Below are 21,748 nucleotides of genomic sequence, written 5' to 3'. Positions count from 1 at the left end.
ATCCTAAAGAGTCGACCTGGTGAGAGTACTTGGTGGGCTAACCTGGCGGGGTGACTTGCTGAGCAAACTTAAAGAGTCAACTTGGTGAGAGTAGTTGGTGGGCTGACCTGGCGGGGTGACTTGATGAACGAACTTAAAGAGTCGACTTGGTGGGCTGACTTGGTAGAGTGACTTCATGAATGAACTTAAAGAGTCCACTTGGTGGGCCGACCTAGTGGGGTGACTTGATGAACAAACTTAAAGAGTCGACTAAGTGAGAGTAATTTGTGGGCTGACCTGGCGGGGTGACTTGATGAATGAACTTAAAGAGTCAACTTGGTGGGGTGACTTGATGAATGCACTTGAAGAGTCAACTTGGTGGGGTGACTCTATGAGCGGACCTAAAGAGTTGAATTTGTGAGAGTACTTGGTGGGGTGACTTAATGAAAGGACTTAAGGAGTCGACTTGGTGAGAGTACTTAGTGGGGTGACTTGATGAATGCACTTGCAGAATCGACTTGGTGAGAGTAATTTGTGGGCTGACCTGGCATGGTGACTTGATGAATGAACTTAAACAGTCGACTTGGTGGGGTGACTTGATGAACGCACTTGAAGGGTCGACTTGGTGGGGTGACTCTATGAACGGACCTAAAGAGTTGACTTGGTGAGAGTACTTGGTCAGGTTACTTGATGAAAGTACTTAAAGAGTCGACTTGGTGAGAGTACTTGGTGGGGCGACCTGATGAATGCACTTGAAGAATCGACTTGGTTAGAGTACTTGGTGGGGCGACTTGATGAACGGACTCAAAGAGTTGACCTGATGAGAGTACTTAGTGGCTCGACTTGATGAGCAAACTTAAAGAGTCAACTTGATGAGAGTACTTGGCGGGGTGAATAGATGAAAGAACTTAAAGAGTCAGCTTGGTGGGAGTACTTGGTGGGCTGACCTGGTGGGGTGACATTATGGACGGACTTAAACAGTCGACTTGGTTAGAGTACTTGTTCTGGTGACTTGATGAACGGACTTGAAGAGTCGACTTGGTGGGGTGACTTGATGAAAGGACTTAAATAGTCAACTTGGTGAGAGTACTTGGTGGGGTGACTTGATGAACGGACTTAAAGGGTCGACTTGGCGAGGTGACTTGATGAACGAACCTAAAGAGTCTACTTTGTGAGAGTACTTGCTGGGCCAACCTAGCGGGGTGACTTGATGACCGAACTTAAAGGGTCGACTTGGTGAGAGTACTTGGTGGGCCGACCTGGCAAAGCGACTTGATGAACAAACTTAAAGAGTCGACTTGGTGAGAGTACATGGTGGGGTGACACAATGAACAAACCTAAAGAGTCGACCTGGTGAGAGTACTTGGTGGGCCAACCTGGCGGGGTGACTCGGTGAGAAAACTTAAAGAGTCGACTTGGTGAGAGTAGTTGGTGGGTTGACCTGGTGGGGTGACTTGATGAATGAACTTAAAGAGTCGACTTGGTGGGCTGACTTGGCCGGGTGACTTGATGAACGAACTTAAAGAGTTGACTTGGTGCGTCGAACTAGCGGGGTGCCTTGGTGAGAGTACTTGGTGGGCTGACCTGGCAGGGTGACTTGATGAACGAACTTAGAGAGTCGACTTTGTGAGATTACTTGGTGGGTCAAACTGGCAGGCTGACTTGATGAACGAACTTAAAGAGTCAACCTGGTGAGAGAACTTGGTGGGCCGAGCTGGCGGGGTGAATTGATGAACGAACCTAAAGAGTCGACTTTGTGAGAGTACTTGGTGGGCCGACCTGGCGGGGTGACTTGACGACCGAACCTAAAGGGTCGACTTGGTGAGAGTACTTGGTGGGCTGACCTGGCAGAGTGACTTGATGAACGAACTTAAAGAGTCGACTTGGTGAGAGTACTTGGTGGGGTGACCTGATGAAGCAACCCAAAGAGTCAACTTGGTGAGAGTACTTGGTGGGCCAACCTGGATGGGTGACTTGGCGAGCAAACTTAAAGAGTCAACTTGGTGAGAGTAGTTGGTGGGCTGACTTGGCGGGGTGACTTGATGAATGAACTTAAAGAGTTGACTTGGTGGGCCGACTTGGCAGAGTGACTTCATGAAGGAACTTAAAGAGTCCACTTGGTGGGCCGACCTGGTGGGGTGACTTGATGAACGAACTTAAAGAGTCGACTTGGTGAGAGTAATTTGTGGGCTTACCTAGTGGGGTGACTTGATGAATGAACTTAAAGAGTCAAGTTGGTGGGGTGACTTGATGAACACACTTGAAGGGTTGACTTGGTGGGGTGACTCTATGAATGAACCTAAAGAGTTGACTTGGTGAGAGTACTTGGTGGGGTGACTTGATGAAAGGACTTAAAGAGTTGACTTGGTGAGAGTACTTGGTGGGGCGACTTGATGAACGCACTTGAAGAATCGACTTGGTTAGAGTACTTGGTAGGGCGACTTGATGAACGGATGCAAAGACTCCACTTGGTGAGAGTACTTGGTTGCTCGACTTGATGAGCAGTCTTAAAGAGTCAACTTGGTGAGAGTACTTGGCGGGGTGAACTAATGAACGAACTTAAAGAGTCAGCTTGGTGGGAGTACTTGGTGCGTCGACCTGGTGGGGTGACTTTATGGATGGACTTAAAGAGTCAACTTGCTTAAAGTACTTGTTGTGGTGACTTGATGAACGGACTTGAAGAGTCGACCTGGTGGGGTGACTTGACGAAAGGACTTAAAGAGTTGACTTGGTGAGAGTACTTGGTGGGGCGACTTGATGAATGGACTTAAAGGGTCAACTTGGCAGGGTGACTTGATGAATGAACCTAAAGAGTCGACTTTGTGAGAGTACTCGGTGGGCCGACCTGGCAGGTTGACTTGATGACCGAACTTAAAGGGTCAACTTGCTGAGAGTACTTGGTGGGCCGACCTAGCAGAGCGACTTGATGAACGAACTTAAAGAGTCGACTTGGTGAGAGTACTTGGTGGGGTGACCTAATGAACAAACCTAAAGAGTCGACCTGGTGAGAGTACTTGGTGGGCCGACCTGGCAGGCTGACTTGGTGAGAAAACTTAAAGAGTCGACTTGGTGAGAGTAGTTGGTGGGCTGACCTGGCGGGGTGACTTGATGAACGAACTTAAAGAGTCAACTTGGTGGGCCGACTTGGCAGAGTGACTTCATGAACGAACTTAAAGAGTCCACTTGGTTGGTTGACCTGGCGGGGTGACTTAATGAACGAACTTAAAGAGTCGAATTGGTGAGAGTAATTTGTGGGCTGACCTGGCGGGGTGACTTGATGAATAAACTTAAAGAGTCGACTTAGTGAGGTGACTTGATGAACACACTTGAAGGGTCGACTTGGTGTGGTGACTCTATGAACGGACCTAAAGAGTTGACTTTGTGAGAGTACTTGGTGGGGTGACTTGATGAAAGGACTTAAGGAGTCAACTTGGTGAGAGTACTGAGTGGGGCGACTTGATGAACACACTTGAAGAATCGACTTGGTTAGAGTACTTGGTGGGGCGACTTGATGAACGGACTCAAAGAGTCGACTTGGTGAGAGTACTTGGTGGCTCCACTTGAAGAGCAGACTTAAAGAGTCAACTTGGTGAGAGTACTTGGCGGGGTGAACTGATGAACAAACTTAAAGAGTCAGCTTGGTGGGAGTACTTGGTTGGCCGACCTGGTGGGGTGACTTTATGGACGAACTTAAAGAGTCAACTTGGTTAGAGTACTTGTTCTGGTGACTTGATGGATGGACTTGAAGAGTCAACTTGGTGGGGTGACTTGATGAAAGGACTTAAAGAGTCGACTTGGTGAGAGTACTTGGTGGGGTAACTTGATGAACGGACTTAAAGGGTCAACTTGGCAGGGTGACTTGATGAACGAACCTAAAGAGTCGACTTTGTGAGAGTACTTGGTGGGCCGACCTGGCGGGGTGACTTGATGATCGAACTTAAAGGGTCCACTTGGTGAGAGTACTTGGTGGGCCGACCTGGTAGAGCGACTTGATGAACGAACTTAAAGAGTCAACTTGGTGAGAGTACTTGGTGGGGTGACCTGATAAACAAATCTAAAGAGTAGACCTTGTGAGAGTACTTGGTGGGCCGACCTGGCGAGGTGACTTGGTGAGCAAACTTAAAGAGTCGACTTGGTGAGAGTAGTTGGTGGGCTGACTTGGCAGGGTGACTTGATGAACAGACTTAAAGAGTCAACTTGGTGGGCTGACTTGATAGAGTGACTTCATGAACAAACTTAAAGAGTCCACTTGGTGGGCCGACCTGGCAGGGTGACTTGATGAATGAACTCAAAGAGTCGACTTGGTGAGAGTAATTTGTGGGCTGACCTAGCGAGGTGACTTGATGAATGAACTTAAAGAGTCGACTTGGTGGGGTGACTTGATGAACGCACTTGAAGAGTCGACTTGGTGGGGTGACTCTCTGAACGGACCTAATCAGTTGACTTGGTGAGAGTACTTGGTGGGGTGACTTGATGAAAGGACTTAAAGAGTTGACTTGGTGAGAGTACTTGGTGGGGCGACTTGATGAACGCACTTGAAGAATCGACTTGGTTAGAGTACTTGGTGGGGCGACTTGATGAACGAACTCAAAGAGTCAACTTGGTGAGAGTACTTGGTGGCTCAACTTGATGAGCAGACCTAAAGAGTCAACTTGGTGAGAGTACTTGGCGGGGTGAACTAATGAACCAACTTAAAGAGTCGGGTTGGTGGGAGTACTTGGTGGGCCGACCTGGTGGGGTGACTTTATGGACGGACTTAAAGAGTCGACTTGGTTAGAGTAATTGTTTTGGTGACTTGATGAACGGACTTGAAGAGTCGACTTAGTGGGGTGACTTGACGAAAGGACTTAAAGAGTTGACTTGGTGAGAGTACTTGGTGGGGCAACTTGATGAATGGACTTAAAGGGTCGACTTGGCGGGGTGAATTGATGAACGAACCTAAAGAGTCGACTTTTTGAGAGTACTTGGCGGGCTGACCTGGCGGGGTGACTTGATGACCAAACTTAAAGGGTTGACTTGGTGAGAGTACTTTGTGGGCCGACCTGGCGGAGCGACTTGATGAACGAACTTAAAGAGTCAACTTGGTGAGAGTACTTGGTGGGGTGACTTGATGAACAAACCTAAAGAGTCTACCTAGTGAGAGTACTTTTTGGGCCAACCTGGCGGGGTGACTTGGTGAGCAAACTTAAAGAGTCAACTTGGTGAGAGTAGTTGGTGGACTGACCTGGCAGGTTGACTTGATGAACGAACTTAAAGAGTCGACTTGGTGGGCCAACTTTGAAGAGTGACTTCATGAAGGAACTTAAATGAAGGAACTTAAATAGTCCACTTGGTGGGCCGACCTGGCGGGGTGACTAGATGAACGAACTTAAAGAGTCGACTTGGTGAGAGTAATTTGTGGGCTGACCTGGCGGGATGACTTGATGAATGAACTTAAAGAGTCGACTTGGTGGGGTGACTTGATGAACGCACTTGAAGGGTCAACTTGGTGGGGTGTCTCTATGAACGAACCTAAAGAGTTGACTTGGTGAGAGTACTTGGTGGGGTGACTTGATGAAAGGACTTAAAGAGTTGACTTGGTGAGAGTACTTGGTGGGGCGACTTGATGAACGGACTCAAAGAGTCAACTTGGTGAGAGTACTTGGTGGCTCGACTTGATGAGCAGACTTAAAGTGTCAACTTGGTGAGAGTACTTAGCGGGGTGAACTGATGAACAAACTTAAAGAGTTGGCTTGGTGGGAGTACTTGGTGGGCCGACCTGGTGGGGTGACTTTATGGACGGACTTAAAGAGTCGACTTAGTTAGAGTACTTGTTCTGGTGACTTGATGAACAGACTTGAAGAGTCAACTTGGTGGGGTGACTTGACGAAAGGACTTAAAGTGTCGACTTGGTGAGAGTACTTGGTGGGGCGACTTGATGAACGGACTTAAGGGGTCGACTTGGCTTGGTGACTTGATGAACGAACCTAAAGAGTCAACTTTGTGAGAGTACTTGGTGGGCCAACCTAGCGGGGTGACATGATGACCGAACTTAAAGATTCGACTTGGTGAGAGTACTTGGTGGGCCGACCTGGCAGAGTGACTTGATGAACGAACTTAAAGAGTCAACTTGGTGAGAGTAATTGGTGGGGTGACCTGATGAACAAACCTAAAGAGTCGACCTAGTGAGAGTACTTGGTGGGCCGACCTGGCAGGGTGACTTGGTGAGAAAACTTAAAGAGTCGACTTGGTGAGAGTAGTTGGTGGGCTGACCTGGTGGGGTGACTTGATGAACAAACTTAAAGAGTTGACTTGGTGGGCCGACTTGGCAAAGTGACTTCATGAACAAACTTAAAGAGTCCACTTGGTGGGTCAACCTGGCGGGTTGACTTAATGAACGAACTTAAAGAGTCAAATTGGTGAGAGTAATTTGTGGGCTGACCTGGCGGGGTGACTTGATGAATGAACTTAAAGAGTCAACTTGGTGGGGTGACTTGATGAACACACTTGAAGGGTCGACTTGGTGGGGGACTCTATGAATGAACCTAAAGAGTTGACTTTGTGAGAGTACTTGGTGGGGTGACTTGATGAAAGGACTTAAGGAGTCGACTTGATGAGAGTACTTAGTGGGGCGACTTGATGAATGCACTTGAAGAATCAACTTGGTGAGAGTACTTGGTGGGCCGACCTGGCGGAGCAACTTGATGAACGAACTTAAAGAGTCAACTTGGTGAGAGTACTTTGTGGGCTGACATGATGAACAAACCTAAATAGTTGACCTGGTGAGAGTACTTTGTGGGCCAACCTAGTGGGGTGACTTGGTGAGCAAACTTAAAGAGTCAACTTGGTGAGTGTAGTTGGTGGGCTGACCTGGCGGGGTGACTTGATGAACAAACTTAACGAGTCGACTTGGTGGGTCGACTTGGTAGAGTGACTTCATGAAAAAACTTAAAGAGTCCACTTGGTGGACCAACCTGGTGAGGTGACTTGATGAACGAACTTAAAGAGTCAACTTGGTCAGAGTAATTTGTGGGCTGACCTGGTGAGGTGACTTGATGAATGAACTTAAAGAGTCAACTTGGTGGGGTGACTTGATTAACGCACTTGAAGGGTCAACTTGGTGGGGTGACTCTATGAACGGACCTAAAGAGTTTATTTGGTGGGAGTACTTGGTGGGGTGACTTGATGAAAGGACTTAAAGAGTCGACTTGGTGAGAGTACTTGATGGGGTGACTTGATGAACGAACTCAAAGAGTCAACTTGGTGAGAGTACTTGGTGGCTCGACTTGATTAGCAGACTTAAAGAGTCAACTTGGTGAGAGTGGGCCTAATGATGGGAGGTGGTGAGTGGGCCTAACGGGGCAAGTTGGTGGGCAAACTTGGCGAGTGGTATTAGAGAGCCAATGTGGTGAGGTGACTCGGTAAGTTGGTTCATTGAGATGACATGGTGAGCTGACTTGGCAAGTCGACCTGGCAAGTGAACTTAGGGAGTCGACTTGGCAACGTACTCGAGTCGACGTGGTGAGGCGACCTAGCGAGTGGGCTCAAAGAGTCAACATGGTGAGGTGACTCATTGAGTCAACATGGTGAGGCAACTCATTGAGTCAACATGGTGAGGTGACTCATGGTGAGGTGCTATCCTTGAGGCGACTTGGTGGGCCTACTTGATTAGTCGACTTGGTGAGCCGACCTGACGAACTGACATGGTGAGTGGGCTTAAAGAGGCGATGACTTGGTGGGGTAACTCAAAAAGCCAACTTATCGAGGTGAGATGGTGAGTCGACTTGGTGAGCTGACTTGGTGAGTGCACTTAAAGTGTCAACTTAGTGAGGTGACTCAGAGAGTTAGCCTGCTGATGCGACTTGGGTGAGCCGACCTGGCAAGTGAACTTAAAGAGACGACTTGGGCAGCCTGACTTGGTGAGAGAACTTAAAGAGTTGACTTGGCAACATACTTGAACAACCGACTTGGTGAGCTGACATGGTGAGTGGGCTTAGAGAAGCAACTCGGTGGGGTAACTTGGCGAGCACACCTGCTGGGGCAAGGTGGTAAAATGACTAGGTGATTCGACTTGGTAAGCTAACTTAGGGAGCTGACTTGGTGAGCGAACTTAAGGGGTCAACTTGGTGAGGCAACCTGAATAGTCAACTCGATGAGCTAACTTGGGGAGCTGACATGGTGAGCAGTCTTCAAGAAGAGGTGATTTGGTGGGGCAACCTAGTGAGGCGAGACGGTAAGTCATCTTGGTGAGCCGGCTTGACGAGCTATGAGTGGACTTAAAGAGTCAATTCTTGATTTGGCAAAGACCACATGGTCAGATGACTTGGTGAGCTAACCTAGCTAGCAAAATTGGCAAGCAAACTTATAGAATTGACTTGCTGTCCCCAGCTAGGATCGCACGCCTGGGTCGACCAAACTTGGGTCACCCGACTAGGTCAACCCATCTCCATCACCCCAACCTTGGGTGACCCGACTAGGTTGCCAGAGTGGGTCGACGAGGGGAAAAAAAAAATCATGGGAGGCCCTGTACAACGAAAAGCACTAAATTTTGGGCATTACAAAAAAAAAAAAAAACAAGTTACCCGCTTTTGGATCATGCACAAGTTTCAGTTCACATATTGCCGAACTGACTCGAGGTGTTATGCCTAGCTAGCCAGATTCGAGGTAGGGTAGCCGAAATGATGCGATTTGAGAATTTTCTTTATAAAAAGAGATCATGAAAGGCCCCGTAAGGCAAAAAAGAATGAAATTTTGGGAGTTCAAAAAAAAACGTTACTCGGTTTTGGATTGCGCACAGGGCTTGGGTCACATAGCATCGAGGTGCCTTGGGTGACATGATTCGAGAAAAAATTCGACGGTGGCATGAGTCGTGCAAAAACATTGGAGGCCATTAAGGCTGGAGGCACTTCGAGTCGAGGTTGCCGAGGCGGGTCGGGTTGAAAACTTTGGGCGTTAACCAAAAAGAAAAAGTTAACCACTTTTGGATCACGTACACGGCTCAGGGCACTTAGAATCAAGTCGAGCACGGTGACATGAGTCGTGCAAAAAATTTGGAGAGGACTTGAGTCGAGGCATCCGACTCTTTTCGAGTTCAAAACTTTGGGACTTGACAAAAAAAAAAAAAAAAAAGTTACCCAATTTTGGATCACGTAAGTGACTCGGGCCACTCAAAATCAAGGTGAGTGCGATTACATGAGTTGAGCAAAAAAGAAAATGGAGGCGGTTAAGGCTCGAGCCAATTCGAGTCGGGGTAGCTGAGTCGATTCGAAAACTTTGGCCGTTAGCCAAAAAAAGAGTTAATCACTTTTGGATCACGTACATGACTTGGGGCGCATAGAATCAAGTCAAGCACGGTGACATGAGTGGTTCAAAAAAATTGCAGGCGATTAAGGCTCAAGGCGATTTGAGTCAGGGTTGCTGACACGATTCGGGTTGAAATCTTTGGGTGTTAACCAAAGAAGGAAGAAGTTAACCTCTTTTGGATCACGTACATGACTCGGGGCACCAAGTCGAGCATGGTGACATGAGTCCTACAAAAAAATTGGAGGCAGTTAAGGCTCGAGGCGATACGAGTCGGGGTTGCCGACACAATTTGGGTTGAAAACTTTGGGCGTTAACCCAAAAAAAGAGTTGACCGCCTTTGGATCATGCACATGACTCGGCACACTTAGAATCATGTCGAGCACGGTGACATGAGTCGTGCAAAAAAATTGGAGGCAGTTAAGGCTCAACGCGATTCGAGTCGAGGTTCGAGTAGTTGGGGCGATTCGTGTCGGGGTTGCCGACACGGTTCGAGTTGAAAAATATGGGCATTAACCCAAAAAAAAAAAAGGTTGACCTCTTTTGGACCATGTACATGACTCAGGGCACTTAGAATCAAGTCGAGCATGGTGACATGGGTTGTGCAAAAAATTCAGAGGCGATTCGAGTCAGGGTAGCCAACTCGATTTGAGTTCAAAACTTTGGGCGTTAACCAAAAAAATAAGTTGACCAATTTTGGATCACGTACATGAGACGTCTGCCCTCGCGAAAATTACAAAACCTAGGGACCCACCTGGAATTTGCAGTCAGAAGATTTTTCTGCCCTCACAAAAATTTACAAACCCTACCCGCTCAAAATTTGGACTTGGAAGATTTTTCCGCCCTCGTGGAATTTACAAACCCCACCCACTCGGAATTTGGCACTTGGAAATTATGAAACCCCGCCTGCCTAGAATTTGGACTTGGAAGATTTTTTCACCCTCACAAAAATTGCAAACCCGACCCACATGGAAATTGCACTTGGAAGACTTTTTCGCACTCGCAGAAATCACAAAACCCCACCCGCGGGGAATTCGGCACTAGGGAGATTTTTTTGCCCTTTCGAAAATCACAAACCCCACCAGCTCAGAATTTGGGACTCAGGAGATTTTTTTCCCCCTCGTGGAAATTTTACAAAACCCCACTCGCCCGAAATTTGGCACTCGGGAGATTTTTCTGCCCTAGTGAAAATTGCAAACCCCCCCCACCTACCTTAGAGTTGAAAAAGGTTTTACGAATCGAGGCGATAAAGGGCTGAATCTCAGTGGATCATGGTAGCAAGGCCACTCTGCCACTTACAATACCCTATCGCCTATTTAAGTCGTCTACAAAAGATTCTTCTCACCGACTGCTTGAAATTAATATCCTAGGTTGCTCCAATGGGCTAGTGCGTTGATCAGAGATGGCCAATGACACGGGCCCCTGGGAGTGCAAGAGCACCCCTACTGTGGGTCGCGATGCAGCCGAAGAGAGATATGCATTGCATCTAGCATGGATTCTGACTTAGAGTCGTTTAGTCATAATCCAACACATGGTAGCTTCGCGCCACTAGCTTTTCAACCAAGTGCGATGACCAAATGTGTGAATCAACGGTTCCTCTCGTAATAAGTTGAATTACTATCGCGGTGCAGATCATCAGTTGGGTAAAACTAACCTATCTCACGATGGTCTAAACCCAGATCATGTTCCCTATTGGTGGGTGAACAATCCAACACTTGGTGAATTCTGCTTCACAATGATAGGAAGAGCTGACATCGAAGGATCAAAAAGCAACATTGCTATGAACGCTTGGCTGCCACAACCCAGTTATCCCTATGGTAACTTTTTTGACACCTCTAGCTTCAAATTTTGAAAGTTGAAAAGATCGATAGGCCATGCTTTCATGATTTGTATTCGTACTGAAAATCACAATCAAATGAGCTTTTACCCTTTTGTTCCACACGAGATGTTTGTTCTCGTTGAGCTCATCTTTGGACACCTGCATTATCTTTTAATAGCTGTGTCACCCCAGCCAAACTCCCCACCTGACAATGTCTTCCACCTGGATCGGCACGCCTAGATGCACCTTAAGGCCAAAAATAGGGGCATTGCCCCATCTCTGCCTCACAGAATAAGTAAAATAATGTTAAAAGTAGTGGTATTTCACTTGCGCTCGAAAGCTCCCACTTATTCTACACCTCTCAAGTAATTTCACAAAGTTGGACTAGAGTCAAGCTCAACAGGGTCTTCTTTCCCCGCTGACTCCTGCTGTTTACCCGCGCTTGGTTGAATTTCTTCACTTTGACATTTAGAGAACTGGGTAGAAATCACATTGCGTCAGCATCCACAGGGACCATCGCAATGCTTTGTTTTAATTAAACAGTCAGATTCCCCTTGTCCGTACTAGTTCTAAGTCTACTGTTCACCGCCTAGGGAAAGCCCTCCAAAGGGATCGTCCTGCGATCACAAAGGCTCCCTTGTCACTCATGATGCATAGCCCACCTACTTTCTAAAATTTTGCCAGCTGAGTGACAAGAAAACATGATCTAAAGGAGAGTCAAGGAATAGCACCTCGAGGGTGGGCTTCATGCCCCTCCAGTTGATTCAACGTTGGCATCCATCATTTCAAAATCTGACATTTCCATCCACCTTGACACCGCCGTTGAATCAATGAGAGGGGCACAGGAGAGGTTCGTGGAAACAACCTTTCCTATATAAGCTATTAGTGCGAGGCTCGCTCTGCATTAGAAATTAGCGAACACACTGACATCCACCTTAAAAATCCAAATCATTGAAAATTCTGACCAAACAACCATCCACAACCCAATTTTTTATGAGGTCGTCTAAGGAGCAAAAGGTTGTCATCAGTTAGGAGATGTGAATTCATGGAGCCAAGGGACTGAAATGGTCATCGAGCTCATCCGATCAACTGGATGAATTTCACCTTGAAGGGGCCCAATCCAAAAGTTTTGGAGGTCATCTCCTTGAACTCTCAAGAACAAGGACCATCTTACTTGCAAACTCTGCTACTACGCAAACATAGGTTGCAATTGAAGAGAAATTGCAAGGCCATCACAGTGGCCCAAGGCCAATGCTCCGACTAAGTCAATTTTCTCTTGCAATCACCATGCCACCATTCACAAAGAGATCTCCCCATTCACTTGCAACACAATGCACAATCCATGTGATAGACACAAGCTCGCCCTTGAAAGGCCACTTTCCAAGACATCACCTGATGACACATTGGAATGACAACCGCTGTCGAACCATTCCTAATGTTGTGTCGATTGAGTTGGCGCAGAGGTGACCTTAGGGAGCTCTCGCATAGCAATCAGGATGTGCTTTCGTACCCATCTCTCACAAAAACCAATGTTAGCTGTGAACAAATTTAGAATCCAAGGCTCGTATCCATCGATATTGTCGGCACTGGGTCTATATATTCAAAGGCCACAGAGAGGTTCCGATAAGAGAAGCTCCCCTGCTCGCTCGTACAAACATCCCAAATGCTAGACAGAAGCTCCTGCCCTTAGCATCGCTCTCCAGATCACCGCAATGATACATTGGAATGACAACTACTATTGAACAACTCCCAAATTTGTGCCGATGGAGTGAGAAAGACGAGCAACTTTGGGGAGCTACGCATAACAAACGAGCTACTGCTTCATTCTGATCTTATATATAGATCTGATGTCATTGATTTCATTTGGAATCCGAGGCTGCATTTGTCCTTGCTCACACAAGCAATGGCTCTTCTCATCGAATGGTCACGGGGAGCTTCCGATTACAAAGGCTCCCTTGTCACCCGTGATGCACAGGCCAACTACTAGACAACGGCTCGCCCTTCAGATCGCTGCCCAGGCAACCACCACAATGGCACCATTGGAATGACAACCGCTGCCGAACCATTCAAAAAAAATTTTTGCCAAAGAAGTTTTTACAAAGAGAACGACTCTGGGGAGAGAGCCCTCGCATAGCAAAATTGGGACAGCTTCATGGCCCTCCCAATAGAAACAATGCTGGTGCCAATATTCCAAATCCAAATAACGTGTCTTTCTCGAACACCAGCACCAATTCTATTGGGGAGGGTCGCGGAGAGCTTTTGTTATCAAAGCTCCCATTGTAGCCCTGATAGGCACACAAAAAATTTCTAGAGTGCCAAGCACCCATCTCATGGCTAGACAAGGGCTCGCCACTAGATCAACTTTGAAATCACTGAACAGACGCACTGTAGAATGGCAACCGCTACCAAGTCTCTTCTGTAATTGGGTGGGTTGAGTGATTGAAGAAGGTGATCTAAGAGACTGTCCAAGGGTAGGCATTCGTTGGGGAATTCGCGCCGATAGCATTATGCAATACCCGAGCAACACCGGACGGAGGTGCTAGACTAGGGCACCCATTTTAGATCAACTTTTAAGATCACCAGGTAGCAACTGCTACCAAACCTTTTTCCAAAATTGCGCCAGCTGAGTGACAAGAAAACATGATCTAAAGGAGAGTCAAGGAATAGCACCTCGAGGGTGGGCTTCATGCCCCTCTAATTGATTCAACGTCGGCGTCCACCATTTCAAAATCTGACATATCCATCCACCTTGACACTGGTGTTGAATCAATGAGAGGGGCACGGGAGAGGCTTGCAGAAATAACCTCACCTATATAAGCTATTAGTGCGAGGCTCGCTCTACATTAGAAATTAGCGAACACACCGACAACTGCTTTAAAAATCAAAATCATTGAAAAATGTGACAAAATAGCCATCCACGACCCCTTTTTTTATGAGGTCGGCAGAGGAGCAAAAGATTTTCATCAGTTAGGAGATGGAAATTCATATTGCCAAGGTAGTGAAATAGCCACCTTTTGGAGATCGGGCGAAACAACTCAGCTCGGGTGGAACAGATCGGGTAGGACGAGTCGACAATACCATTTGCCTCGGTGCCTTTTTTGAGGTTCACTTGAGAGGAGCAGACACAATGTCAGCCTTGATCATCTAGGAGTCCGAGTAGGATGGCATGGTAACAAAGGCTCAACATTTGGAGTGTCTATCATAGCTGGATGGGATTTGAATTCATGGAGCCAAGGGAGTGAAATGGTCATCGAGCTCATCCGATCAACTGGATGAATTTCACCTTGAAGGGGCCCAATCCAAAAGTTTCGGAGGTCATCTCCTGGAACTGTCAAGAACAAAGGCCAATCTTACATGTAAACTCTGCTACTGTGGAAACACAAGTTGCAATTATAGAGAAATTGCAAGGCTGTCACAATGGCTCGAGGCCAATGCTCTGACTACTAAGTCAATTTTCTCTTGCAATCACCATGCCGCCGTTCATAGAGAGATCTCCCCATCCACTTGTGACGATGCACAATCCAAGTGCTAGACGCGAGCTCGCCCTTGAAAGGCCATGTTCCAAGACATCCCGATGACACATTGGAATGACAACCACTATTGAACCATTCCCAATGTTGTGCCGATCGAGTTAGCACAGAGGCGATCTTAGGGAGCTCCCATGTATCGATCGGGAAGTGCTTTCATACCCATCTCTCACAAAAACCAATGTTAGCTGAACAATTTTAGAATCCAAGGCTCGTATCCATCGATATCGTCGGCAGTGGGTCTATATTCAAAGGCCATACAGAGGTTCTGATAAGAGAAGCTCCCCTGCTCACTTGTACAAACTTCCCCAAATGCTAGACGCAAGCTCCCGCCCTTAGCATCACTCTCCAGATCGCCACAATGACACATTGGAATGACAACCGCTATCGAACAACTCCCAAATTTGTGCCAATGGAGTGAGAAAGAAGAGCCAGATCGGGTCGATGAAAATGGCTAAGCCAGATCGGGTCGGCCAACATGGCTCGGGCACCATTTTTTGCTAAGAGCTTTCGATATTAAAGCTCCCATGCAGCCGTGATAAGTACACCATGACAAATTGCTAGACCGCCGAGCACCCATAGCAAATTGCCATTATACCAAGCAACGCCGGAGTGCTAGACAAGGGCTCACGTTTAGATCAAGTTTTAAAATCACCAAAAAGACACAACATGGATCGGCAATCATTGCCTCACCTTTTCCAAAATTGAGTCATCAGACAACATGATCTAGAGGAGAGCCGAGGAAAAGCACTGAGATCGCTTCATGCCCCTTTCATTGATTCAACATCAGCATACACCATTTGAAAACCCAACAATCTGATCCGCCTAGACACCAATCTTGAATCAATGAAAGGGGCATGGGAGAGGCTCACGGCAACAACCTCTCCTATATAAGCTATTAGTGCAAGGCTAATTCTGCATTAGAAATCTGCGATAGCACGGACAACTCCCTTAAAAATCTAATTCAATGAAAAATGTGACCGAACAGCCATTCACGACACTGTTTTTGGAGCTCGGCCAGATCCATTTTTGGAGCTCAACCAAATCGGGTCGGCCAGCATAGCTCGGCCAGAACGGCTTGGCCAGATTGGGTCGGCTAGCATGGTGACTTGGTGACTTGGTGAGAGTACTTGGAACTGTTAAGAACAAAGGCCAATCTTACATGCAAACTTTGCTACTGTGCAAACATAGGTTTCAATTATAGAGAAATTGCAAGGCCGTCACAATGGCCCGAGGCCAATGCTCTAACTACTAAGTCAATTTTCTCATGTAATCGCCATGCCGCCGTCCACAGAGAGATCTCTCCATTCACTTGTGACAACGCACAATCCAATTGCTAGATGCGAGCTCGCCCTTGAAAGGCCATGTTCCAAGACATCTCGATGACACATTGGAATGACAACCACTGTCAAACCATTCCCAATGTTGTGCAAATCGAGTTGGCACAGAGGTGATCTTAGGGAGCTCCCATGTAGCAATCGGGAAGTGCTTTCGTACCCTTCTCTAACAAAAACCAATGTTAGCTGAACAAATTTAGAATCCAAGGCTCGTATCCATCAATATCGTCGGCACTGGGTCTATATTCAAAGGCCACGGAGAGGTTCCGATAAGAGAAGCTCCCTTGCTCGCTTGCACAAACATCCCCAAATGCTAGACACAAGCTCCCACCCTTAGCATCGCTCTCCAGATCACCGCAATGACACATTGGAATGAAAACCGCTGTCGAACAACTCCCAAATTTGTGCTAATGGAGTGAGAAAGAAGAGCCAAATCGGGTCGACGAAAATGGCTAAGCCAGATCGGGTCGGCCAGCATGGCTCGGCCACCAGTTTTTGCCGAGAGCTTTCGATATTAAATCTCCCATGTAGCCGTGATAAGTACACCATGAAAAATTACTAGAGTGCCGAGCACCCATAGCAAATTGCCATTATACCAAGAAATGCCGGAGTGCTAAATAAGGGCTCATGTTTAGATCAAGTTTTAAAATCACCAAAAAGACACACCATGGATCTGCAACCACTGCCTCACCTTTTCCAAAATTGAGTCATCAGAAAACATGATCTAAAGGAGAGCCGAGGAAAAGCACTGAGATCGCTTCATGCCCCTTTCATTGATTCAACATTAGCATACACCATTTGAAAACCCAACAATCCGATCCGCCTAGACACTAATGTTGAATCAATGAAAGCGGCATGGGAGAGGCTCGCGGCAACAACCTCTCCTATATAAGCTATTAGTGTGAGGCTTGCTCTACATTAGAAATCTACAATAGCACAGACAACTCCCTTAAAAATCCAATTCAATGAAAAATGTGACCAAACAGCCATCCACGACACCATTTTTGGAGCTCAGCCAGATCGGCTCGGCCAACATGGCTCGGCCAGAATGGCTCGCCCAGATCAGGTCAGCCAGAATGGCTCACCTAGATCAGCTCGGCCAGCATGGCTCGGCCAAAATGGCTCGGCCAGATCGAATCAGCCAGCATGGCTCGCCCAGATTGGCTCAACCAACATGGCTCGGCCAGAACAGCTCGCCCAGATTGGGTCAACCAGAATGGCTCGCCCAGATCGGCTCGGCTAGCATGGCTTGCCCAGAATGGCTCGGCCAGCATGGCTCAGCCAGAATGGCTCACCTAGATTAGCTCGGCCAGAATGGCTCGCCTAGATTGGCTCGGCTAGCATGGCTCACCCAGATCAGCTCAGCCAGCATGGCTCGCCCAGATCGGCTTAGCCAGCATGGCTCGGCCAGAACGGCTCGGCCAGATCAGCTCGGCTAGCATGGCTCACCCAGATCGGCTCGGCCAGGCTAGCTCGCCCACCATTTTTCAAGCACACTATCTCCCCTATATAAGCTATTAGTGCAAGGCTTACTCTACATCAGAAATGGAAATTTAGTGCAGAAGTACCTTAAAACCCAATTTAATGAAAAATGTGACCGAATAGCCATCCACGACCCCATTTTTAATGAGGTTGTCAACGGAGACAAAGATTGGCATTGGTTAGGTGATTTGATTGCATCAGTCAGGGGGTTAAATTGATCAATTTTTGGAGACCGACTAGAATGGCTTGATGACCATTTTATATCGGAAGCTACCTGATTTGAGAATTATGACTCAAGTAGAATGGCTCGGGTACCCATTTTATGAACTTAAAGAGTCAACTTGGTGGGCCGACCTGGCAGGGTGACTTGATGAACAAACTTAAAGAGTCAACTTGGTGAGAGTACTTGGTGGGCTGACCTGGCAAGGTGACTTGATGAACTAACTTAAAGAGTTGACTTGGTGAGAGTACTCAGTGCGCTGACTTGGTCACGTGACTTGATGAAAGAACTTAAAGAGTCGACTTGGTGGGACGACTTGGCCAGGTGACTTGATGAACGAACTTAAAGAGTCAACTTGGTGGGTCGAACTAGCGGGGTGACTTGGTGAGAGTACTTGGCGGGCTGACCCGACAGGGTGACTTGATGAACGAACTTAGAGAGTCAACTTTGCGAGATTGCTTGGTGGGTCAAACTGGCGGGGTGACTTGATGAACAAACTTAAAGAGTCAACTTGGTGAGAGAACTTGGTGGGCCAAGCTGGCGGGGTGAATTGATGAACGAACCTAAAGAGTTAACTTTGTGATAGTACTTGGTCGGCCGACCTGGCAGGGTGACTTGATGACCGAACTTAAAGGGTTGACTTGGTTAGAGTACTTGGTGGGCCAAACTGGCAGAGCGACTTGATGAATGAACTTAGAGAGTTGACTTGGTGAGAGTACTTGGTGGGGTGACTTGATGAACAAACCTAAATAGTCGACCTGCTGAGAGTCCTTGGTGGGGTGACTTGATGAATGAACTTATAGAGTCAGCCTTGTGGGCTGACTTGGCAGAGTGACTTCATGAACGAACTTAAAGAGTCCACTTGGTGGGCTGACCTGGTGGGGTGACTCGATGAACGAACTTAAAGAGTCAACTTGGTGAGAGTAATTTGTGGGCTAACCTGGCAGGGTTACCTGATGAATTAACTAAAAGAGTCAACTTGGTGCAGTGACTTGATGAATGCACTTGAAGGGTCGACTTGGTGGGGTGACTCTATGAACGGACCTAAAGAGTTGACTTGGTGAGAGCACTTGGTGGGGTGACTTGATGAACAGACTCAAAGAGTCGACTTGGTGAGATGACTTGGTGACTCGACTTGATGAGCGCACTTGAAGAATCGACTTGGTCAGAGTACTTGGTGGGGTGACTTGATGAACGGACTCAAAGAGTCGACTTTTTGAGAGGACTTGGTGGCTCAACTTGATGAGCAGACTTAAAGAGTCCACTCAATGAGAGTACTTGGCGGGGTGAACTGATGAACGGACTTAAAGAATCAACTTGGTGGGAGCACTTGGTTGGCCGAACTGGTGGGGTGACTTGATGAATGGACATAAAGAGTCGACTTGGTGGGGTGACTTGATGAAAGGACTTAAAGAGTTGACTTGGTGGGAGTACTTGGTCGGGTGACTTGATGAACGAACTTGAAGAATCGACTCGGTTAGAGTACTTGGTGGGGTGACTTGATGAATGAACTTAAAGGGTCAACTTGGTGGGCTGACCTGGCGAGGTGACTTGATGAAAAAACTTAGAGAGTCGACTTGGTGAGAGTACTTGGTGGCAAGGTGGGTTGACCTGGCCGGGTGACTTGATGAACGAACTTAAAGAGTCCACTTGGTGGGCCGACCTGGTGGGGTGACTTGATGAATGAACCTAAAGAGTCGACTTGGTGAGAGTACTTGGTGGGCAGACATAGTGGGGTGATTTGATGAGTGAACTTAAAGAGTCAACTTGGTGAGAGTACTCGGTGGCGTGACTTGATGAACGAACCTAAACAGTCGACTTTGTGGGCCAACCTGGCAGGGTGACTTGATGAATGAACTTAAAGAGTCGAATTGGTCGGGCGACCTGGCAGGGTGACTTGATGAACAAACTTAAAGAGTTGACTTGGTGAGAGTACTTGGTGGGCTGACCTAGTGGGGTGACTTGATGAACAAACTTAAAGAGTTGACTTGGTGAGAGTACTCGGTGGGTTGACCTAGTCACGTGACTTGATGAACAAACTTAAAGAGTTGACTTGGTGGGCTGACTTGGCTAGGTGACTTGATGAATGAACTTAAAGAGTCGACTTGGTGGGTCAAACTAGCGAGGTGACTTGGTGAGAGTACTAGGTGGGCTGACCTGGCAGGGTGACTTGATGAACGAACTTAGAGAGTCAACTTTGTGAGAGTACTTGGTGGGTCAAACTGGCAGGGTGACTTGATGAACAAACTTAAAGAGGCGACCTGGTGAGAGAACTTGGTGGGCCGAGCTGGCCAGGTGAATTGATGAACGAACCTAAAGAGTCTACTTTGTGAGAGTTACTCCCACAGTTTACCCGCGCTTGGTTAAATTTCTTCACTTTGACATTCAGAGCACTGGGCAGAAATCACATTGCGTCAGCATCCGCAGGGACCATCGCAATGCTTTGTTTTAATTAAATAGTCAGATTCCCCTTGTTCGTACCAATTCTGAGTCAACTGTTCGCCGCCTAGTGAAAGCCCTCTGAAGGGGGCGTCCGTCACCCGATTGGCACACGACGGCATGCCCTCGCCACGGGAGCAGCTCAGGCAAGCCGCCAACAACCCACGAGTTTGGGGCGCAGACCCCTAGGCCCAGCCCTCAGAGACAATCCTTTTCTCAAAGTTATGGATCCATTTTGCCGACTTCCCTTACCTACATTATTCTATTGACCAAAGGCTATTCACCTTGGAGACCTAATGCGGTTATGAGTACAATCGGGCATGAATGGTACTCGGTCCTCTACATTTTCAAGGGCCGCCAAAGGCGCACTGGACACCGCAAGACGTACGATGCTCTTCCAGCCGCTGGACCCTATCTCTAGTTGAACCAATTTCAGGGTGGGCAGGCTATTAAAAAGAAAAGAGAACTCTTCTCGGGGCCCTCATCGACATCTCTAGATTTCCTAACATTTTTGTCCGCTGCCACGTCCTGGTTTGAGAATATTAACCCGATTCCCTTTCAATGATCGCGCAAAGTGCACCCTTGAAATAGGGTTTCCCCATCTCTTAGGATCGACTAACCCATGTCCAAGTGCTGTTCACATGGAACCTTTCCCCACTTCAGTCTTCAAAGTTCTCATTTGAATATTTGCTACTACCACCAAGATCTGCACCGGGGGCCGGTCCACCCAGTCTCACGCCGAAGGTTTCGCAAAAACCCTTGGGTCCTCCTACTCATCAGAGCCTGGCACTTGCCCCAACGACCGAGTATAGGTTGCGTGCTTCAGCGCCATCCATTCTAGGGGCTAGTTGATTCGGCAGGAGAGTTGTTACACACTCCTTAGCGGATTTTGACTTCCATGACCACCGTCCTGCTGTCTTAATCAACCAACACCCTTTGTGGGATCTGGGTTAGCGCACAATTTGGCACCATAACTCAGCTTTCAGTTCATCCCGCATCGCTAGTTCTACTTACCAAAAATGGCCCACTTGGAGCTCGCAATTCTGTGGCGCGGCTTAATAGAGCAGCCGCGCCGACTTACCTATTTAAAGTTTGAGAATAGGTCAAGGGCGTTACGCCCCTGATGCCTCTAATCATTTGCTTTACCCGATAAAACTCGCATGTGAGCTCTAGCTATCCTGAGGGAAACTTCGGAGGAAACCAGCTACTAGACAGTTCGATTAGTCTTTCACCCCTATACCCAGGTCAGACGAATGATTTGCACATTAGTATTGCTGTAGGCCTCCACCAGAGTTTCCTCTGGCTTCGCCCCTACTCAGGCATAGTTCACCATCTTTTGGATCCCAAGAGGTGTGCTCGCACTTGAACCCTTCACAGAAGATCAGGGTCAGTCGGTGGTGCACCCCCCAAGAGGGGATCTCGCTAGTTAGCTTCCTTGCGCCACGCGAGTTTTCCCAACCTGCCAACTCGCACACATGTTAGACTCCTTGGTCCGTGTTTCAAGACGGGTCAGATGGAAAGCCCACTAGCCAGTTCCACAAGCACACAGGTGCCCGAGAGCCCACCGTAAAGGCACGCGCTTCGCTACTCGACCACCATGACAGAAGTATTTGTGTGACTAAAAGGTCACGCTTGTGTCGCCACGATAGCCCGCACTAGCACGTCC

General features: G+C 47.7%; 2 pseudogenes; both read right to left on the bottom strand.

The window, feature by feature from the left end:
• Positions 1 to 10,493: 10,493 nt before the first annotated feature.
• On the bottom strand, positions 10,494 to 11,502 carry LOC149578979 (25S ribosomal RNA; annotated as a pseudogene).
• An 8,847-nt stretch (positions 11,503 to 20,349) lies between these two features.
• Positions 20,350 to 21,748, bottom strand: part of LOC149578978 (25S ribosomal RNA) — a 1,865-nt pseudogene continuing 466 nt past the window's right edge.

This window comes from Cupressus sempervirens, chromosome 1, assembly GCF_028749045.1.
Source record: "Cupressus sempervirens isolate cs-2001-9-10 chromosome 1, ASM2874904v1, whole genome shotgun sequence".
Classification (NCBI taxonomy): domain Eukaryota; kingdom Viridiplantae; phylum Streptophyta; class Pinopsida; order Cupressales; family Cupressaceae; genus Cupressus; species Cupressus sempervirens.
Note: the sequence above shows the minus strand (reverse complement) of the source record. Positions and strands in the feature narration are given on the sequence as shown.